Raw genomic sequence first — 24210 nt, 5'->3', positions numbered from 1 at the left:
CCTTCTCTTCTCACTTGTTGCTTGAGAGAATGATACACAGTCACGCACCACATAAGGACATCTCGGTCAACAAGGGACCACATATGCAATGATGGTCCTGTAAGATTAGCACCATGTAGCCCAGGTGTGTAGGAGGTATACCATCCAGGTCTGTACTGTAGGGGAGGAATAAATTTTCCTCTACCCTCTAGGTTCTTCTGGCAGGTCTAAGAATTAAATTGAGATAAGACATTAATAGGAGAAAAGCAAACAGAAGTTTAATAACATGTTTACATGGGAGAAACCAAGGAAAATTGAGTAACTCACCAAAATGGCCAAAGCCCTCACCTTAAATACCATCCTCAGCTACAGACAAAGAATATGTTGTGGGTTGAGAGAGTCAGGGACTTCAGGGAAGAAAGGAGTTCATGGATAGGTGAAAAGGAGAAAATGTTTAGAAAACAAGTCTTTGGCTCCACAGAAACAGAAGAACACAGAGGGGAGCCAAACAAACAGGCTTTTCTAGGTTCCCCCCATCCACCACCTACCTCATGTTATGCTAAGGTGATAGCTCGCTTCCTGAGACAGGCTTTTTTTGGTTTGTTTTTGGGGGGGGGGGTGTTTTGAGGAAGATTAGCCCTGTGCTAACATCTGCTGCCAATCCTCCTCTTTTTGCTGAGGAAGACTGGCCCTGAGCTAACATCCGTGCCCATCTTCCTCTACTTTATATGTGGGATGCCTGCCCACAGCATGGCTTTTGCCAAGTGGTGCCATGTCCGCACCCAGGATCCAAACGGGTGAACCCCAGGCCACCGAGAAGCAGAAGATGTGCACTTACCCGCTGTACCACCGGGCCGGCCCCAAGACAAGTTTTTTTTTTTTTACCTGTGTTCTTTTAGGCAGTTAAGGGGGAGGTAACGAGAAAAACTTTCTGAGTTTTTTTGTTTCGTAAGAATAACCAGCCTAAAATAATCCATCCTCATGTTAAAAAGACACATTTTGGGGTGGCAGATTTTGTTTCTCTCAGTACACTCTATGATATTTGCACAATGATGAAATCGCCTAACAATGCTCATCTCAGAACGTATCCCTTTGTTAAGCAACACATGACTAATTCACACACGTTATTAAAAAAATGTTGCTTTCCTCTCTGGAGCTGAAACTTCAAACTGAGTATAAGTTAATGTTTGTAAACTATCTCTGGTTTATAAAAATTAGTGCAAAGAAGTGTTTTTCTTTTTTTGAAAAATAATATTTTAATATGTGCATCACTGTGAATATGCTATACGTTTTGCAATACACTAAGAATGATCCTTAAGGGGCCAGCCCCGTGACCGAGTGGTTAAGTTCACCCACTCTGCTTTGGCAGCCCAGGGTTTGGCCAGTTCAGATCCTGGGCGCGGACGTGGCACCGCTCATCAGGTCATGTTGAGACGGCGTCTCATATAGTACAACCTGAGGCACTCACAACTAGAATATACAACTATGTACCGGGGGACTTTGGGGAGAAGAAGAAAAAAAAAGATTGGCAAGAGATGTTGTTAAGGCAGGTGCCAATCTTTAAAAATAAAAATAATAATTTTTTTTTAAAAAAAGAATGATACTTCAGTTTTATCACTATACAAAACTGTTGCAACAGCCCAAAATATATAAAATTAGAGAAATTCATATGTGTAACAGATATTTTGAAATGGAAATTGTACTGTACCTATCAGTAAACCATGATCATCTCATAGTTATTTTATAATTGTATTACTGCATACAGTAATCAAATGAAGTGAGCCAGACAGTAATTTACCTTTAAGAGCATAAGCAGGACTTACATAAATTGGAAATAAGAAAAAAACCTAAAAATATTTTGTAAAGTTTGCCTCTTTTGCCATTTGAAAGATTTTATAATTTCATTAGACTAAATATTCTTAGTTTCATACTGGGAAGGGTTCCAGATTTTTCTATGTTGCTTTAAAATTTAAATTATGCTAATTTAAAAATATTGACTACACATTAAAATTGGTCTTATCCTTGGGGCCGGCCCGATGGCCCAGCGGTTAAGTGCACACGTTCCGCTTCGAGGCCTGGGGTTTGCCGGTTCGGATCCTGGGTGCGGACATGGCACTGCTTGTCAAGCCATGCTGTGGTAGGCATCCCACATATAAAGTAGAGGAAGATGGGCACGGATGTTAGCTCAGGGCCAGTCTTCCTCAGCAAAAAGAGGGGGATTGACAGCAGATGTTGGCTTAGGGCTAATCTTCCTTTAAAAAAAAAATTGATGTTATCCTATATTTGCTGTACATTAAACAATTAGGAGATATTTTTCTAACTCATAGATTTTTGAGTTATTTGTATATTTTTTTTCAAATGAAATAAGTGGTCCAAGGTAATGAAAGGAAAGTTATTTGTGTACTCCTTTGTTAAGAAAATTTTCCTGCAGATAAATAAAATAAACTACTTTTATTAGATTTAGAAAGTGAATCCAAGATTCAGAGGCGTTGTTCACTAGAAGTCGAGTAGGAAAGCACAGCAGAACCTATGAACACAGCACGCAGCTATTTGTTCTGAGAGCAAACGTGGTGAGAAACGTGGTGGTGAGAAACCTCTGAAGTTTCACACATGAACATTATTTCTGTGCTTAAGTTAGAAAAGTACTAGTGTACTGTAAAAATGGAGCAGCGTGCTGGTGAGGATGTGGAGCAACAAGAACTCTCATTCATTGCTAATGGAAATGCAAAATGGCGCAGCCCCTTTAGAAGGCAGTTTGGCACTTCCTTACAAAACTAAACATACTGTTACCATACGATCCAGCAGGTGTACTCCTTGGTACTTACCTAGAAGGACTGAAAACATATCCACACAAAAATCTGCACACAGATGTTTACAGCAGCTTTCTTCATAATTGCCAAAACTTGTAAGCAACCAAGATGCCTTTCAGTAAATGAATAGGTAAATAAATTGTGGTACATCCAGACAATGGAATAGTATTCAGTGATAAAAAGAATTGAGCTCTCAAGCTATGAAGAGACATGGAAGAACCTTAAGTGCATGTAAGTAAGTGAAAGAAGCCAATCTGAAAAGGCAATATACTGTATGATTCCAAATATGTGATAACCCGGGAGAGTCAAAATTATGGAGACAGTAAAAATTGCAGAGGTTGCTGGGTGGAGAGAGGGAGTGAAAGAGATCAATAGGCAGAATACAGAGGATTTTCAGGGCAGTGAAAATCCTCTGTATGAATCCACAACGGGAGGAAAGCTGGAAAATTCACGAATATGTAAAAGTTAAAACACTCCTAACAACCAGTGGGTGAAAGAAGAAATCAAAAGTGAAATTTAAAAAAGTACCTTGAAACAAATGAAAATGGCTATAGGACATACCAAAATCTAGGAAATGCTGCAAAGCAGTTCTAAGAGGGAAGTTGATAACAATAAATGCCTACATTAAAGAAAAAAGGAAGATCTCAAGTAAACAGCCTCACTTTATACTTCAAGGGGCTAGACAAAAAGAACAAACTATGCTCAAATTTAGCAGAAGGAAGGAAATAACAAAGATCAGAGCAGAAATAAATAAAATAGAGACCAGAAAAACAATAGAAAAGATCAATGAATCTAAGAGCTGGTTTTTTGAAAGAATAAACAAAATTCACAAACCTTTAGCTAGACTAAAAATAAATCAGAAATTAAAGAGGAGATATTACAACTGATAGCAAAGAAATACAAAGGCTCATAGGGGACTACTATGAACAATAATTGGATAATTTAGAAGAAATGGATAAATTCCTCGAAGCATAGAACCTGCCAAGACTGAATCATGAAGCAATAGGAAATCTGAACAGACAAATAATGGGTACTGAGATTAAGTCAATAATCGACAAAATAAGCAACAAAGAAAAACCCACGACCAGATGGCTTCCCTGGTGAATTCTACCAAAAATTTGAAGAGGAATTAACATCAGTTCTCAAACTGTTCCAAAAATTTGAAGAGGAGGGAACCCTCCCAAACTCATTTTAGCAGTCCAGCATTACCCTGATAGCAAAGCCTGATAAGGACACTATAAGAAAAGAAAACTACATGGAGTATCTTTGATGTGCATAGATGCAAAATTCTAAACAAAATTTTAGCAAACCAAATTTAACAGCGCATTAAAAAGATTGTACACCATGATCAAGTGGGATTTATCCCTGGGATGAAGGGTAGTCCAACATACTCAAATCAATAAATATGATACACTACATTAGTAGAATGAAAGATCAAAGTCATATGATCATCTCAATAGATGCAGAAAAAGCATTTGACAAAATACAATATCCTTTCCTGATAAAAACACTAAACAAATCGGGTATAGAAGAAATATATCTCAACACAATAAAGGCCATATATGACAAGCTCACAGCTAACATAGTACACAATGGTGAAAAGTTGAAAGGTTTTACTCTAAGATCAGGAACAAGACAAGGGTGCCCACTCTCACCACTCTTGTTCAACATAGAACTGGAAATCCTAGCCAGACCAGTCAGGCAAGAAAAAGAAATAAAAGACATCCAAATTGGAAAGGAAGAAGTAAAATTGTCTTTGTTTTCAGATGATATGATCTTATAGAAAATCCTGAAGAGTCCACTAAAAATCTATTGGAATTAATTGACAAATTCAGTAAAGTTGCAGGATACAAAATGAACATACAGAAATCAGCTGCATTTCTATACACTAACAACCAACTATGTGAAAAATAAAATAGTTCCACTTACAATAGCATCAAAAAGGACAAAATACTTAGGAGTAAATTTAACCAAGGAAGTTAAAGATCTGTCCATGCGAAACTACAAGACTTTGATGAAAGAAATTGAAAAGAAGACACAAAATAGAAAGATAGCCCATGTTTATGGATCAGAAGAAGTAATATGGTTAAAATATCCATGCTACCCAAAGCCATCTATAGATTAATGCAACCGCTATCAAAATCCCAGTGGCATTTTTCACAGAAATAGAAAAAACAACCCTAAAATTTGTATGAAACCACAGAAGACTCCAAATAACCAAAGCAGTCCTGAGAAAGAAGAACAAAGCTGGAGGCATTGCACTTCCTGGTTCCAAACTATACTACAAAGCTATAGTAATCAAAAAAGTATGGAACTAGCATAAAAATAGACACAACCAAAAAACAAATAACCCTATTAAAATATGGGCACTGTACCTGAATAAACATTTTCCAAAGAAGATATACAATGGCCAACAGGTACGTGAAAAGATGTTCAATATCACTAGTCATCAGGGAAATACAAATAAAAAACAACAGATAACACCTCGCATTTGTTGGAATGGCTTTATCAAAAAGACAAGAGGTAACAGGCTTTATCGAAAAGACAAGAGGTAACAGGCACTGGCAAAGATGTTGAGAAAAGGAAAGCCTTGCGCACTGTTGGTGGGAATATAAAGTGGTACAGCCACTATAGAAAAGAGTATGGAGGTTCCTTAAAAAAATTGAAAATAGAACTACCATAACCCAACAATCCCACTGCTGTGTATCTATCCAAAGGATAGGAAAACAGGATCTTGAATAGATAGCTGCGCTCCTGTGTTCGCTGCAACATTATTCACCTTAGCCAAGATATGGACATAACCTAAGTGTCCATCAAGAGAGGAATGGATAAAGAAGATGTGGTGTGTATATATATATATATATATATAATATATGAATATTGTGATATATTTCATATCATAAGATAATATGAATATATATATGAATCTTATTCCGCCTTGAGAAAGAAGAAAATCCTGCCATTTGCAGGATGGACATGGATAGACCTTAAGGGCATTATGCTAAGTGAAACAAGTCGAACAGAGAAGGCCAAATGTTGTATAATATCACTTATGTGTGGAATCTAAAAGAGCTGAACTCATAGAAACAGAGTAGAATGTGGTTAGCAGGGCTTCAGAATTGGGGAATGAGAAGAAGTTTGTTAAAGGGTACGAACTTCCAGTTATAAGACAAGTTCTGAGGATGTCATGTACAGCATGGTGATTATAGTTAATAATACTGTATTATTCACTTGAAAGTTGCTAAGAGAGTAGATCTTAAATGCTCTCACCACAAAAAAGAAATGGTAATTATGTGACATGATGGAGATGTTAGCCAATGCTATGGTGGTGATCATATTGCAATATATAAGTGTATCAAGTCAACATATTGTACACCTTAAACCTACACAATGCTATGTGTCAGATATACTTCAATAAAGCTGGAAAGAAAAAAATGGAACCCTCCCCCTCAGAAAAAGAAAATGCTCTGTGATATTATAATGATGGGTGTATATCTTTATACATGTCTCCAAACCCATGGAACGTATATCACCAAGAGTGAACCTGTGGTAAACTATGGACTTTCAGTGATTACAATGTCTCAATGGAGGTTCATCCTTGGTAAAAAATGTACCATTCTGGTGAGTGATATTAGTAATGGGGGGGCTATGCTTGTGTAGGGACAGAAAGTATATGGGAAATCTCTGTACCGCCCTCTTAATTTTGTTGTAAATCCAGAGCTGCTCTAAAAAAAAAAAAAAAAAAATCTTTTAAGAAAACTGAGCAGTGGATATAATCACCACATTTTGTTTCTTCATTCTTGTGTTAACGGACACTAAGGTTGTTTCCATATCTTGTCTACTGTAAATAATGCTGCAGTGAACATGGAAGTGCAGATATCTTTTCGATATCCTGATTTCATTTCCTTTGGATAAATAAACTGAAGAGGAATTGCTGGATCATATGATTGTTCTATTTTTAACTTTTTCAGGAACCTCCATACTGTTTTCCATAATGGCTGCACCATTTTACATTCTCACCAACAGTGCACAAGGGTTCCAATTTCTCCACATCCTCGCCAACACTTATCTCTTGTCTTTTTTGATAATAGCCATTTTAACAGATGTGAATTGATATCTCATACCATATTGTATGCTTGAAATTTGTTAAGAGAGTAGAATTTAAGTGTTCTGACCACAAAAAAAGAAAGAAAATGGTAACTATGTGAGGTGATGGATTTGGTAATTATCTTGACTGTGGTGATCATTTCACAGTGTATATCAAAACATAAAATTTACACCTTAAATGTATACAGTTTTGGTTTTTTTGCTGAGGAAGAGTCACCCTCAACTAACATCTGTTGCCAACCTTCCTCTTGTTTTTATGCGAGCCACCACCACAGCATGGCTACTGATAGACAAGTGGTGTGGTTCCGTGCCCAGGAACCAAACCCAGGGTGCCAAAGCAGAGCACACCAAACTTTAACCACTAGGCCATCGAGGCTGGCCAAATGTATACTTCTTTCTGTTTGTTTTTTTATTGCAGTAACATTGGTTTATAACATATAACTTTCACATGTACATCATTATAGTTTGATTTCTGTGTAGATTACATCATGTTCACCACCCAAAGACTAATTACCATCCATCACCACACACATCTGCCTAATCACCCCTTTCATGCTCCTCCCTCCCCCCTTCCCCTCTGGTAACCACCAATCCAATCTCTGTCTCTATGTGATTGTTTGTTGTTGTTCTTATCTCCTATTTATGAGTGAGATCATACGATATTTGACTTTCTCCCTCTGACTTATTTCGCTTAGTATAATATCCTCAAGACACATCCATGTTGTCACAAATGGCAGTATTTCATCACTTCTTATGGCTGAGTAGTATTCCATTGTGTATACATACCACATCTTCTTTATCCATTCGTCCCTTGATGGACACTTAACCTTACTTCCAAGTCTTGGTTATTGTGAAGAATGCTGCAACGAACATAGGGGTGCATGTATCTTCATGCATTTGTGTTTTCCTGTTCTTTAAATAGTCTTTATTTGTCAATTATACCTCAGTAAAGCTGGGGGGGCGGGAAACTGAGCAGTGGAAAATATTCCATAGGATATACTTTTGACATGATTTCCATGCTGTAACCAAAATGTGGCAGACTTCATTTGTCAATCCCTGCCTCAGTTACACAAACAAACAAATTTTTTAAAAAGTTAACCCTTGGGGCCAGCCCGGTGGCACAGCGGTTAAGTGTGCACCTTCCACTTCGGCGGCCCAAGGTTTGCTGGTTGGGATCCCAGGTGCAGACATGGCACCGCTTGGCAAAGCCGTGCTGTGGTAGGCGTCCCACAATTAAGTAGAGGAAGATGGGCACAGACGTTAGCTCAGGGCCAGTCTTCCTCAGCAAAAAGAGGAGGATTGGCAGATGTTAGCTCAGGGCTAATCTTCCTCAAAAAATAAAGTTAACCCTCTGCATTCAGAAAAGGGAGGGAAATATTAAAAGGCCAGACTTTCGTTAACAACTGTGGATGTTGTAGTACCTCAAAGTTCTTATGGCTCACTGGCCCCAATCTCAAACTGCAGGCTAAGTATCTCCACCCAGCTGTTCCACTCACTTCGTTCCCTTGTCCTTCCAAGATGGAATGCTTCATTATGCATTTCAAACCATTCCTGCTCTGGTTGACTAATGTTGCTCTTCATTCCACTTGCTCTCCCACACAGCTGGGTTAAAACTTTTCCATGCCCACTTCATCTGGTTGGCTGTTAAGTTTCACCGAGGCTAACTTCACACAGTCTCCCAGCTTCCTGAGTTAGAGTCCAGTGGCCTCTGCCGCCCTGAAGCTGTTAGACAGCAGCTTGGAATTCACCACTGTCTTGGGTTGCTCTGTGTAATTTACTCCATCTTCTCAAACTTTGAGCACAGGAACCTGTCTTTGAACTGCTTTTGCACATCTGAAATGTCATGAAGAAGTCCAGGCCTTGCATCTCTCTATTTCTTCTGTCTCAAAATAGACAAATTATTATCAGCCTAGCTATGAGCTATTTAAATCAATCTTATCAGTGCCTATTTTGATACAATTTTGTTTGGAAATTTTAACTAACTTATTTCATTACAATGTTGACACATTTGGCCAAAGAATGGTTTAAGACAATTTTTTGAACAATGAAAGAGCATAAGCAAAATGAATACTACAGAATTATCCTGAAGTCAATAATTACGTTAGTTACTAAATACAGCCAGTAAGTGCCTGATATTGCCTGGACAAAACTTTTTTTGTTGTTGAGGTATAATTGACATATAACGTTATATTAATTTCAGGTGTACAGCATAATTATTGGATATTTGTATGTATTGCAAAATGGTCACCACAATAAATCTAGTTAACATCCATCACCATACATAGTTAGAAAATTTTTTTTTCTTGTGATGAGAACTTTAAAGATCTACTCTTAGCAACTTTCAGATGTGCTATACAGCATTGTTAACTTCATCACCAAGCAGTACATTATATCCCATAACTTATTTATTTGGTAACCGGAAATTTGTACGTTTTGACCCCCTTCACCCATTTTGCCCACCCCTCACCCCTCACCCCCTGCCTCTGGCAACCACCAGTCTGTTCTCTGTATCTGTGAGCTTGGGTTTTTTGGGTTTTTTTTTTTTAGATTTCACATATAAGTGAGTTCATATGGTCTAAAGAAAATGAACACTTAGGTTGTTTCCGTTGTAAATAATGCTGCACTGATCATGGGGGTGCGTATATCTTTTTAAGTTAGTGTTTTTGTTTTCTTCAAATAAATACTCAAATGGAATAGGTGGATCATACGGTAGTTTTAATTTTTTGTGGAACCTCCATACTGTTTTCCTTAGTACTGCGTCAATTTACATCCTCACCAGCAGTGTACAAGGGTTCCCTTTTCACCACGTCCTCACCAACACTTGTTATTTCTTGTCTTTTTGAGAATAGCTATTCTAACAGGTGTGAGGTGTTGTCTCATTGTGGTTTTGATTTGCATTTCCATGATAAGTAGTGGTGTTGGGCATCTTTTCATGTGCCTGTTGGCCAGCTGTATATCTTCTTTGGAAAAACATCTATTCAGATCCTCTGCCCATTTTTCAATCTGATTGTTTGTTTTTTTGCTATTCAATTGTATGAGTTCTTTATACATTTTGGGTATTAATCCCTTTTCAGATTTATGATTTTGCAGTTATTTTCTCCCATTCAGTAAGTTACCTTTTCATGTTGTTGACTGTTTCCTTTGCTGTGCAGAAGCTTGTTAGTTTGATGTAGTCCCACTTGTTTATTTTTGCTTTTGTTGCCTTTGCTTTTGGTGTCAGATCCAAAAAGTCATCGCCAAGTCCGACGTCAGGGAGCTTACCAGCTATATTTTCTTCTAGGAGTTTTATGGTTTCTGGTCTTACATTCAAGTCTTTAATCCATTTGAGTTGATTTTTGTGTATGGTGTAAGATAGAGGTCCAGTTTCATTCTTCTGCATGTAGCTGTCCAGTTTTTTCAACACCAGTTATTGAAGAGATTGTCCTTTCTCCATTTTATATTCTTGGCTCCTTTGTTGTAAATTAACTGACATATGTGTGGGTTTATTTTTGGGCTCTCCATCTGTTCCACTGATTTATGTGTCTGTTTTTGTGTCAATACCACACTGCTTTGATTACTATAGCTTTAAAATATAGTTTGAAATCAGAAAGCATGATGCCTCCAGTTTTATTCTTTCTTCTCAAGATTGCTTTGGCTATTTGGGGTCTTTTGTGGTTCTATGAAAATTTTAGGATTTATTGTTCTATTTCTGTGAAAATGCCATTGGAATTTTGATAGAGATTGCATTGAATCTGTAGATTGCCGTGGGTGGTATGGACATTTTAACAATATTAATGCTTCCTATCCGTGAGCACAGAATCTCTTTCCATTTATTTGTGTCTTCTTCAGTTTCTTTCATTAACGTCTTACAGTTTTCAGTGTACAGGTCTTTACCTCCTTGGTTAAATTTATTCATAGGTACTTTATTCTATTGGATGCAATTGTAAATAAGATTGTTTTCTTAATTTCTCTCTCTGATAGTTTGTTATTAGTGTGTAGAAGCACAACAAATTTTTTGTGTATTGATTTTGTATCCTGCAACTTCACTGAATTCCTTTATTCTAGCAGTTTTCTTGGTGGAATCTTTAGGTTTTTCTACATATAATATGACATCATCTGCAAATAGTAACAGTTTTACTTCTTTCCAATTTGGATGCCTTTCCTGGACTGAATTTTGAAGCACGAATGTTGGTTTGGAAAAAAACCAAACAATAGAGGATGAAGGGTGAAAAAGAAAAAAAAATTTAATGACTCTCTGGGGGGTGCAGTTTTAGGTTCAGAGCAAAACTGAAAGGAAGGTACAGAAATTTCCCATACACTTCCTTGCCTTCACACGCAGCCTCCCCCAGTATCAACATCCCCACCAGAGTGGTACCTTTGTTAAAGTTGATGAACCTACATTGACACATCATAATCACAGTTTCATAGTCTTACCTTTTCTAGATGGCCTGTAGGAGGAATCACACAGTGTGTAGCCTTTTCGGATTGGCTTCTTTCACTGAGTAATATGCATTCCAGTTTCCTCAGTAGCGTTTCATGGCTTGAGAGCTCATTTCTTTTTATCGCTGAATAATATTCCATTGTCTGGATATACCAGAGTTTGTGTATCCATTTATCTACTGAAAAACATCTGGGTTGCTGTTACTTTTTTTTAACAAAGTTTTTTTTCTTTTTAAGGAAGGTTAGGCCTGAGCTAACATCTGCCACCGATCCTCCTCTTTTTGTTGAGGAAGACTGGCCCTGAGCTAACATCCTTGCCCATCTTCCTCTACTTTATATGAGACACACCTGCCACAGCATGGCTTGACAATTGGTGCGTAGGTCCACACCCACGATCTGAACCAGTGAACCCAAAGCCGTTAAAGTGGAACGTGCAAACTTAACTGCTGCACCACCAGGCTGACCCCACTACATCTTTTTAGATGCAAAGATTACTTGACTTCTTTTTCTAAAAACATATCTTTCAATAGGAGCCAAACTTTTTTATTATTATTTATGAATTGGAAAGAAAAAGAAGTGGAATTATCTTCCTCATAGTGTTCAACAGCGTTTGCATCCAAATAATCTGTTTTCTAGAGGTTTGTTTGCAAATCTGAATGTATTTTCTCAGGAAGGTATCATAATCTGTTATGTTGTGAGGCTGTTTTGCAAATGTTTCTTTAACCCTTAATGTAGTTAAGTAATAACGTTCCTTGTTTCACAGAGCCTAAACATTATTCATAGCATCATTTCTTTGTTTCCATTCTTAATATCAAGAATATAACAGAATTTGTCATGCTCAGAATTGGACCAAGGAATAAGGACCCTTTCCCGAGCAGATAAGTGGGATGAAATCACTGTGACCCTCTTAGTAGAAAGTGACTGGGAGTGGTGTTGAGAGAGGAGGATTCCGCACACCCCGGGAGGCAGCAGTAGGGGACAAGTTCATGGCCTGGGGAGACTCTGACTTGTCAACCTGAGCAGGAATTTTTACCTGCCAAATCTATAAACCTGTAGCAGACTATATGTTTGCACAGCACAGCCTGGCTGTGAAAAAAGCTTAACTGTTTCTTTCAAATATACAAAAAAAAAAAAAAAATCCTTACTTTTGGAACCCAGACAATACTTCATTCTGTTGAGTTGAAATGGACTGTCAAAAATGACTAAGGCTTCAGTTATGCTCCTAGACATAAAGTTAAACTGAAAAGCATCATGTTGTTCCAAAAAGAACAATCGCTTTGCCAGGCATTGAAGGTGGGATAAGATCTCTAGAGGAACTGGGAATCCTGAAAGTCTGCCTTGGACCAATGCCGCAAATTGTCCCCTTTATTTTCACTCTCAATTCTGTGTTCTGTTTAAGCTTTTCATAGAACTAAATTCACTATTTTTCCCTTTCTCTACTGTCTAAGTTTTTGTGAAAGACCAAAATTCTTTCAGGAGTAAGGATCCACGGAAGGGTACACATGGCGGCTACAAGTAATTTCAGAAGTAGCCAATGCTCCTGTTAGCCCTATTGTATGGGAACATGTGGACGACAGACTTCCACCATGGAGAGAGCAATGTGAAGTTAGTGTTTACACATCGCTTTCCTGAAATCATTCAAAAGCAACAAGGAGAGTGAGAAACTCATTCAAATCCCATCTTTGGCGGAACCAGGAGACAACTAAAACCATAAACCACAAAATTAGTAGAAAGTGAGAACTGAGCATGTATGTGTCTGAAAGGAATAGTAAGAGAGGACATCAGAGCTGCAGACTCAGAAAACCCAGCAGCGTGTGCTTTTCACAGGTAGAGGGTATGTCCTGGGTGGCGCAAAGTCTGAGCATCCTATTTACAACAGGAGGATGAGATGCACGAAGTGATGGCAAGGAGATTCCTTGCACCTGGCTCAGTTCAAGATGCAGAAGAGGTGGGCAAACGAGGAATCGCGCAGATAAGCCAGGATAAGCAGATAAGCAATCTGTCTGTCATAGCAAAGCATAGGATGGATTTTGCATTGTTAAAAAAGAAAAAAAGAGCTGACTAAGAGGTGATGCCTAGACAAACACACAAACTCTGGGTCATGAAGAAACTTCCAGTCAGACCAGAACATATCCCTCCCTAGCACAAACCTCCTGAAAGGAGCTAGACAGAGAGAGAGAGAGAAGGAGGTGGGAAGTGATGGCTGTATGTAATGGGCTCATGAGAAAAGATGACCAATATTTCAGGGATAATGTCGACCCTTTCCATTTTATTTCTACATCTGGGATTTGGAGTAGTGTTATCCCCTTACACCAGGCTAAGCGTTTGCAGCAGTGGTTCCCAGCCTTGGCTATCCATTAGAATTGTCTAGGGAACTTTGGAAGATACTGGTACCTGGGCCCCTATCCATAGCAAGTAAGTCAGAATATCTGGGGAGAATCCTAGGCAACGCGATGTTCTGCATCTCCAAGGTTGATTCTAACGTATGGCCTCAGCTGAGAACCCCTGCTCTTCATGCCTCCATCTCTCTTGCCTTATCTGTCCTCCACCTCATGGGGTTCCGACCCTGGGCCTTGTGTGTATTTCTTGAACACAGGAGATCATTCCTGCTCCAGGCCTTGCCTTTGCCACCCCCTGCCTATATTGTACTCTCCCTGCTCTTTTCCTGGTTGGCTCTTTCTCGTTATTCAGGTCATCACACAAAGAGCTTCCCTGAATGTTGTGTTTAAAATAGTCTCCCATCACCCTATTATGTTATTAACAGATCTGTCACCATGAGGACTTGTCTTGTTTCTTGTTTTCACATTTATTGACTGTTTCCTCTCAACTGGAATATAAGCTCTAAGAAGGCCAGATCTCCATTGTCTTGTTCACTCTGGTGAGCTCAGCTTCTAGAACAGGCACCTAGTAAGTGCTAGTTGCATCAAAAGCAGCAAAAGTGGCCCCAGCAAGGAGCCTGTGGTCTTCCCATAGAACTCATATAGTACAAACCAGCTCAGCACCCCAGAAAAACAGTTTGAAAGAGAGTCATTAATTCCATTAAGTAACCTCCATATTACAATAGTAAGAACTTCCGTACAGCTACCTAACAATGCGTTACTTTTCTGACTTAGAGAAGAACTTAATATGTCGTCTATTCTAGCAGACAAGCAAAAACAAATCAACGAAAAAAAGCAGCTCATGTAACAGAGGCAATCCTTGATGAATGTTATCTAAATAAATCCTGATTGACAGACCACTGCTGTTATCTTTCCCTCCATTGTGCTGTTACCGTATTTCACCAAACCTCAAATGTACATATTTTGTATTTTAACAGCTCTTAATTGGAATGCATATTGCAGTCAGCTGCATCTTTTAGTTTAATTTGCAGATGTACTTCTTTCTTAGTGTCATAAAAACAGTGGTGTTCTTAAAATCATCAGTCTTAGCTTTGATAAGATATTATGGTATGTGAGAAAGTCAGGAACTTTTCCATGAGGTTTTCTGGATCTTTACTATGCATACAATTTTTTTTTAATCTAGAACCGCCATCTTAAATGTTCCCAGTGGTTGTCTCTTGCCAAATTGAGTGATCTTTCTCCACCCTCATGTTGGACCTCCCCAGAGCATGTGGTGACACTGAATGGTTCCCTCATTCCTATGTGCCACCATCTAGGAGGTGGACTTCTGTAACTCACAAGTTCTGTTTTCACGACTAATGGCAGGGAGTCATGCAAATTTATGTTCTCACCTCTTTTCATTTTTTGAAACTTTCCTACTCTTGATAGCATCACACCCTCATTAGTCCACTTACCAAGAACTAAGTACGTTCCTAAACCACCACCCCATACACACACACACACACACACACACACACACACACACACACACAAAGGCAAGATCTTTACATTATTGCATTGGCTTTAAATTATTTTTTCTTTCTGCTTTTTCTCCCCAAATCCCTACAGTACATAGTTGTATATTTTAGCTGTGGGTCCTTCTGGTTGTGCTCTCTGGGATGCTGCCTCAGCATGGCTCGATTAGCGGTGCCATGTCCGCTCCCAGGATCCAAACCAGCGAAACCCCAGGCCGCCGCTTCAGAGCACATGAAATTAACCACTCAGCCATGGATCTGGCCCCTATTGCATTGGTTTGACTAAAACTTATGTTGCAAATGATCAAATACCAACTACACAGTTTTGAAGAAAAAAAGGCAATTTCTTGACGGATGTACCTGAAAAGTACAAGATTAGAGCTGATTTAGGTGTGCCTTGATCCACAGGCTCAAAATTACCATCAGTTTTTCTCTCTCTCTCTCAGTTCTGTATTTTGCTGTATTGTCTTATTTTCATGGCTGCTAACAAACCATGCTCAAATCACTGTCAAATTCCAGTCAAGCAGAAAAGAAAGTGTGTCTTTCTGGTCACTGAAAACAACGTTGTGGGATTTTCTCTGATTGAGCCTGATTGGCTTGGATGGAGTCATTCTATAATAATCTCTGTGGCCAAGAGAATGCCGTGCTCTGGTTGGCCTGGCCCAAGTCACGTGACCCCCCCATTCACCTGGGAATGGTGTTGATTTGACTTGACCAAACATGCAGACTGAAGGTGCAGCAGGAGGGATTCCCCCAAAAGAAAACCCAAGTGTCGTTACAAGAAGTGGAGTTAATGGATATTGAGAAGCAACAAACAAAAACCAAGCACGTACTTACTTCTACCGTATGATCCAGCAAGTCTACTTCTGGGTATGTACCCGAAAGAACTGAAAACAGGATATCCAAGAGATACATGCACCCGAATGTTCATTGCCTCATTATTCACAATAGCCAAGATATGGAAAAAACCCAAGTGCCCATCAGTGATGAGTGGATGAAGAAGATGTGGTGGATATATACAATGGAATATTATTCAGCTGTGGGAAGGAAAGACATCTTGCCATCTGCAACAACATGGATAGAGCTTGAGCAGATTATGCTAAGTGAGACGTCAGAGAGACAAAGACAAGTACTGTGGTCTCACTTATATGTGGAATTAAGAAGCCAAATGTGTAAAAGTAAAAAATACAAAAACCAAGCTTTCACTTATACATGCTCTTTGAACCAACATGTTCATGGGAAGGACACTTTTATGTTTTTAATGTCTCATTTTTACATGGAAAAATTTTGTGCTGTAGTGGAGAAACTTGTGGAATTGCAAGAATCTTTTCTGGCTGCTGAAATTATACAGAATCTAATGCTTGATTTCCAACAAGTTTATTTCTTTTGTGGTAAGCAGCTGGGCTGGGTCATGTTTATGATGTGTTTAGGCCAACATCTTTCATTTTTCTTCTTCAATTGCAGTCCTCTTTTTCCAACTAAAAAAAAAGGACTTTATGATCATTTGCTTATTGGGGGACAAATAGACATGTTAGTTGAAATAATTTAAATTAAGCTATGTAAGATTTCTTGCATGGTCAACTGGCAAATGACAGTGCCATTAGCTAAGAGAGATAATAGTAGAGAAGAAAGTTTTGGGGAGAAGTGGCAGAGATGATAAAATTATGCTGGATTTACAACACGATGACTTTGAAATATCCATGCTTACAAGTCTTTAAACACGAGGGATCCAGGCAAACTTCATTATTTCTTCCCTTCTTCCTATTGTCCTCCTCTTCACCATTGTCTTTTCCCCAGGCTCCCCTTGCTGTCACCTTTCTGACCTCATGACCTAGCATTTCGGTTGTCATGATCGCTCTAGTATCCAAGTACACATTTTCAGTGGGAAAACGGTTTTTGAAAAAACAGAGTTTTGGAGTCTTCTCAGTAAATGGGGTGAGGGTAGAAGGTTAGGAGCACAGGGACCTTTAGGAGGTGACAGGAGCAGAACACTGGACAGAAGCAAGTAAAGTTCAGCTGCGTGGGAATTCCAGTATCTTTAAGTTTTGGATGACGCGAGTATCCCTGTGTGCCGCTCAGGAGGGTCACACTGTGTGCATCCTACCGCCGGAAGCTGTTGAGAGACGATGTTGATTTGGATCCCAAAAAGCTAAACTGAAAGAAAAAAAAAAGATAATTTAGTTTGATTGTGTAAAAATGCTGTCGTATGGCCTCCCTGTGAAACTGAATTACTAATTGAGCACATTAATGATTAGATATAACATTAAGTCAAAATGCTTTTTTATCATATTAGGTATATCATTAAGTGAGCTAAAATACCTTTATCCTAAAGATTGCATATGTCATAATCTGTGATTCATGTATTTTATTTCTTTTTTGATAAATTCACTCTTGGCATTAAGAAATAATTGTAATAATAGCTACCACTTATATGTGTTTTACTACATATCAAGCACCTTTTGTGCATTATCTCATTTAATTATCTTACTGGCTTTAAGGTGGGAGATGCTATTATCCCCAAGATTAATAGCGGGAAACAGACCATTAACGAAGATAATTAACTTACCTAATGTTAAGTGGCTATTACATGAAAAAGCTGAATTTAGAACTCAGCTCACCCCAAAGCCTGGAATTTTTGATCATTTGTTTATATTATCTCTAGGGAAAGAGGAAATAAGGAATTTTTAAATTAACACCATGTCATGTTAATCAGAATCAGACTACAGGACAGCAGCCAAGCTGTGGAGCCAACGAGGCGATCAGGAATGTGAACCTGATTCTGGGGACTGAACCTAAGTCGTCAACACTGAAGATAAGATTCAGAAAGCCAGTGTTGAAGCTCATACCATAAAAAAAGAGAGAATCAGATTTCCTGTAGAGGGAAGATTGCCTTTGAACTTGAATAACTGACCACACAAGTCATGTCTGCCTGCTCTTACTCATGGGTTGATCCCACGTTTCTCTGCCTCCATTCCCTGAAGCACCTCACAGTTACAACATTGCCTCATTGCACGCCTGTTCCAGGAGGCTTGCCAGGGAGGTGTCTAACAAGCTCTAAAGACGTGGTGCTGCTTCTCTTCCTCTTCTTTTCAAGGAGCAAAGTGTGTAGCTATTTCAAGGTTTTGGTTAGTGGTCTCCAAACTTATTTGTGAGTTAATAAAAAACAGCACTTAGGAGAGTGATGGGAACATATCTCAATGTGCATTGACTCTTACATGTTTATAAATTATGTTCATGTATTAGTATGTCAGTATATTAAATACATTTGCAACATGCACAAGGATTGGAAATTTTTAAAGGATATGTTAATGACGATTTCTGCTGTTGGAAGATCAGCTCCCACTAGATCTCTTTCAGATAGAATTAAGTTTTCCTTAAAGTGCTTCTGTAGCCCTGGGTTAATACCTAAACTGTAAGGTTAACCACAAATTGTTGAGTAATTCACTGTCTGCCTCTCAACTGGAAAGAAAGCTGCTTAAGCACAGAAAGCATGATTTACTTATTAATTCATCCATTTAGCAATTTTTTTTTTTTGAGGAAGATTAGCCCTGAGCTAACTACTGCCAGTCCTCCTCTTTTTTGCTGAGGAAGCCTGGCCCTGAGCTAACATCTGTGCCCATCTTCCTCTGCTTTATATGTGGGACGCCTTCCACAGCATGGCTTTTGCCAAGCGGTGCCATGTCCGCACCTGGGATCCAAACCAGCAAACCCCAGGCCGCCGAGAACGTGCCAACTTAACCATTGCACCACCGGACCAGCCCCAGCAAATATTTAATGAGTATCTAGAGGCTAAGGAAATATAGGTATCCAGACTCAGTCCCCACCATCTTAAGGATGAAGAGGGTACAGACAAGCAAATAACCAGTTACAAATAAACAGAACAGATTGTTCTGTGACGAATGCTGTGAGTTGCATGGAAGCACTTAGGAGGGCACTGGCCTTACAAGAAAGGAAAATTGGGGAGAAGGATTAGAGAAGGCTGGATATTAACATAGCATAGCCTGTGATACAGGGAATATCCTCAACAAAGATGTGTAATTGTTGAATGCTGATTTTTTTGTTTGAGAAGATTGAGAAAAATCACATCTCTATTTACTGCCCAAGTTCTGAACCAACTGAGAGACAAAGGAATGAGGCAAATGCAGGTCTAAATGTCATTTTTGTTACAAATAGAGCCTTTGGAGAATATATCCTAGGGGACAGCAGCAATGGACTTCCTAATGTTACGTTTCCGACAAGGGCTCACCCTCCCGCCCCTTCGGCAGCTCCGGATGATCACAGGTCACCCTGGAAGGTTGCGTTTGAAACCTGCAGCATGAAGGATCAATGTGAAACTGTGCCCTCTGCAGGCGTGAAGGCCCTTGAAGAGGGGGGATTGTACCGCACGGGTCTGCTTTCTTATTCTGCCTCACTGATGAGATGAATCAGTCCACTTTCCTTGGGAAGAAATGAGTAAAAGTTGGAGAGAGTCCGGGAATGTTACAACAATAGAAGGACCTTCTCATACAAGGAGTAAGTGTTCCTTATATAAAGGACCATTTTCACAGTTTTTCAGTGTCTGACATACTCTCAAAGTTCCTGGGCATGGATCTCCCTATTCCTCCATATCCAGACTTCCAATATTCTCTTTTCCGACTTTGCTCTTTTCCTCTAAATTTATTTCATACCACCTCTTTCTTTTCATAACTCCTACCATCATCTACCCTCTAATTTTTGATCAGAAGTTTCTGATCGAGGTAAAGAAATTTTAAGAACATCCATGAAATATAACTTGAGTATTCTTACTTGATAATTACTACTTTGCAATAAAAAAAAATGCACTTATATTTTATAAATGCTGCTATCTTCTTTTTTAATTAAATCAGCTATTTGAATGCCAGATGAATGTAAAAGGGGAGCATATTAATTTTACGAAAAGATACACACAGTTACCTTTAAATAGTAATATGTCTTACTCATTGTAAACTAGAAATGAAATCAGACTAGAATTACACTTCTCTGCAGGAACTCTTAATAATCGATGTCAGTGCAGCCAGGACTTCAAAGTTTAGTTGGAAATTATTTCAATCCAGAACTTTATACTAAATGAAACTATTTACCAGTTTTAGAGCAGAATAGATAAATTTTCTGATATAAAAGGACCACTCCACTCCCCAGACACCCTTTCTGAATAATTATTTGAGGGTGTGCTCCATCAAAGCAAGGGAGTAAGCAAGGAGGGAACATGAGAAAAGAGGCAGGGATCGGTTCGCCAGCTCAGAGGAGCAATGACACCTAATGAAGACGATAGCTGTGCGGGAGGCTTGGCGGGAGAGCAGCCTGAGGAGGAAGACGGACAGCCTGAGCACAGATGCAGCCGTGTCACTGGGTGGTACTATGCGAAATTGGCAAAAGCTTGGGCATAGAGAGAGGCAGAGAATGCAAGAAATAAAATGATGATTAGAGAATAAGGGAGGTGGAGGTGAGCCAAACAAGACAGTCATGACCCAACCATGATATAAACTATTTGAAGTAAAAAAGGAAGACAGGGCATTTCAAGAAAAAAACTGAAATTGATTCCAAATAATAGAGTAAATGAAGAGCTGAGAGACAGCTAGGGTCTGCTGAGGAAGGCATATTTAGCAAAATTTCTTCTTGTCTTACAACAAAGAAAAAACAGTATTCAGAAACTCCAACAACAAAAACGTTATGGGAAAGGCATGGTGTCAAGATGAAGCAATCACAATATTTGGAGGAATATTTTAAAAAGTAGATTCCATTCAAAACTGGTAATAGAAACTGTGAGTGGCACTGGGATTGTAAAATTGGTGTTTTTCTCTGAAAGAAAATTAGATAGTTGTGAAAATGTGAACACTGTTTATTGAATTCTTATTAAATCAGCCTGGTCATATCACAGGAGATAGAGGAGACAATAGTTTCAAAGTGGAATGTAAATGTGATCACTTTGATCGTTTAAACGTAAAGGGAAAGTGACGGAGGGCAGGAGAGAGGAGTGACAGGCACTGTGGGCACGGGGGGAGATGGAACAGGTGGCTGCTGATGTCCTCAGATGGAGAGAGAAGGAGCAAGAGTTACCCTCTGTCATTCTGGAACAAGGAATGAATGTTTAAGTGGACCATTTGAAATTTCAGAGGTGACCACAGAAGAAACTAAAACAAATAGAAAATTACATAGGAGAAAGAAGAGGGCTCTGGGTGATCATGTACGTAAACTAGACAGACAGCCGAGGTGTAGAGTTAATAAATCGAGATATAGTAGTATAAGGTCATTTACAGGTTGGGAGTATTGAGAAGGGAGCTCTAGGCAGTGAGCTGTGACCAGTGGGAGTGGAGATGGGCCAGGAGAAGCAGGGGACGGAAGGGATCTCATTTTAAGGCCTTCTGATGGATTTCCTCTTTAACGTGCCCACGTTCTGCTTTGGTAGTTACTCAGTGCATTTCCTGTGGTTCCCACATGCACACCCCACGTTTCCCTTCCCTGCCCGAGCTGAGAACCACTGACCTAGGAGTCTGTACTTAGTGGAGTTGCAACGTCTTCTCCCTGTAAGTTATGCGAAGTCACGTATTCATGGAATAACACTTTTAAAATATTATGACCCACTTCAGTGATTACCAGTGGATAACCTTTGAAATTTCAGACAGTGCTCCATTTTCTCTCCTGAAACTCGTTTTCTTTTTCTTTTAGTCTTTCTTACTTCTTTCTCCAGCATCTCAAAGGTTTTTTCTCTCTGTCTTCCCTGACAACACTGAATTAGCCCCTTATACTACATACTGACTCCTAAACTCCCCAAAAGTGCCATGACAAACAAAATACCTACATTCAGTAGTCTGGAAATCAGTATCCTTTTTTTATTGCTATGGCATCTCTAAGAGAATGTGAATTATCTTTGTTAGAATGTGTTCTCTTGGATGATCCCTATTTAAAAATAATCAGAGAATCTGGGTGAGAATCATCCAGGTAATTACATTAATTACGTTCCAGATGAAAACCCTGGTTTTAGTGTTAGAATCATTTGATCGCTTCATTTTGCCTACGTGAAAGGTCTGTGGCCATCTATTTTGAAGAAGTGTAGCTTCAATTGGAGGGACAAATAATTGACGTGGTACTTTAAAATCTTTCAGGTTTGTCACTTACAAAATAATTTGATTTCACGTTTCGTTTGCACTGCAAGTCTTACTTGTATTACTGTTATACTGACCTCTTCTGGATAATTCTTCAAATGTCATCCTGAGCGTATGCCAGCTCTATTTTATTTTGAATGTTATCTTACACTTTGGAATTGATAGGGTAAAAACGCTGAGTCTGGTGTAACTATTCAAAGTTCAGTTACTTGAAGGCTCGCTACACGTGGGTGCCGAGTCCAGTAAAGAGAAGAGGTATATAACCAATGATGGCAATGTGAATGCAAATAGTTATAATAAGTTTAAAAACACATATAAAAAGCTGAGAGTGGCATGTGAACAGGCTTTTAAAAGTTAAATAGAAGTTCTATTTAACCCTAGTCAGAGATATAGCCGGCACCCAACAGCATCGTGACTTTTGTGGTTTCTTATGGAACCTAAAGAACGAGGGACCGTAGAGATGGACACGGCCCAGTCGTAAAGGTGTGTGCGCCCCGTCAAGAACTTGGCACTGTATCCTGAAGGCTCGCTGAAGGGCTTTAAGCAGAGGAGTGATATGGACAGAATTACCTGTTCTCGGCGTTTCTCTGGGCCTGAACAACATGATCTAGGATAGTCCCAGCTCTTCATGGCAACTTCTTTAAACTTCTCTATTCTGTCCAAACTTTGAACTGTCTCATCTCGTGTCACCATTCTCCCTCCACAGATAACCTTACTTCACGTCAAAAACAAAAGTAAGTAGTTCAAAATGAACCACATCGCTACTAGAAATTTCCTGTTTTCACTAGTTCTAAAAAATGATCCCCAAAACCCAACCTCTTAAGTTACGCAGCAAGCAGCAGGGTTGGCTGCCCCCAGGCAGAATCTGGAGTTTTAGGAGAGGAAGCCAGGAGGAGGGCAGGACTGCTAACTGATGGCCAGAGGGAGGATGAGGGCAAATTCTAGAAGGGCCCTATGGGTAGATAGGACTGTGCTTAGAAGCGTGAGAGCCAAAGGACTTCCAGACTCGCTTCTGTCCTTGCCCTTGCCAACTTGTAACCTTGAACAAACTATTTTATATCTAGTGGAACGTTAGACTAGCTTTTCTTCAAGGCCTCTTACAGCTTTAAAATGTTATGATTCCTTTGAAAACGTGATGTGTGTGTGTGTGAATTACAAACTTAAGCTGGACCTACATTAGAAACCTGGAAGATCTAGTTTTAATAATTTCATCTGTTCTGTAAAATCAGATTTTTTCTCTAAGTCAGCCTCCTACAGGACTAAAAGTAGTCTTGGTAAACGTGAATGGACATCAAATACATAGCATGACTAATTTTTACACAGCAGTCCTCAAAAATTGAAAAGTTCATTGCTGTAAAACCAGTTTCCTGGGGCTGGCCCTGTGGCCAAGTGGGCACTCTGCTTCAGCAGCCTGGGGTTTCGCGGGTTTGGATCCTGGGTGCGGACCTCGCACTGCTCATCAGGGCATGCTGAGGCGGTGTCCCACATAGCAGAGCCGGAGGAACCTACAACTAGAATATACAACTATGTGCTGGGGGCCTTTGAGGAGAAGAAGAAGAAGAAGAAAAAAGGTTGGCAACCGACGTTAGCTCAGGTGCCAATCTTTAAAAAACAAAATTAAAGTTTACTGACTGATGAAAAGGTCCCTCAATATGTATTCAACCAGAATACTGAGTTAGGAGTTTCAAATTTTGGCTTTTCAGACACATACTGATACAAAAATACATCTCATATCATCATTGTTAAATATATATTTTTGTTAAAAATTGATAATTATGCTATAATTTTATATCTAACTGAAGTGCCATGATAGAAAAAATAGTAATATGCAGAGAATTCATGAAAGATTTTTAAGTGTTTTGTAAATATGTGATTAGTTGAAGCTGTATCAGCTTTTAATTGAAGGCCTACAGCTGTTGCT

General features: G+C 39.2%; 1 protein-coding gene across 1 annotated transcript in view; it reads left to right on the top strand.

The window, feature by feature from the left end:
• Positions 1–24210, top strand: part of SGCG (sarcoglycan gamma) — a 148096-nt gene that overhangs the window by 6547 nt on the left and 117339 nt on the right. The gene's annotated exons all lie outside the window — the stretch shown is intronic.

Source organism: Equus quagga, chromosome 6, assembly GCF_021613505.1.
Source record: "Equus quagga isolate Etosha38 chromosome 6, UCLA_HA_Equagga_1.0, whole genome shotgun sequence".
In the NCBI taxonomy this organism is placed as follows: domain Eukaryota; kingdom Metazoa; phylum Chordata; class Mammalia; order Perissodactyla; family Equidae; genus Equus; species Equus quagga.
Note: the sequence above shows the minus strand (reverse complement) of the source record. Positions and strands in the feature narration are given on the sequence as shown.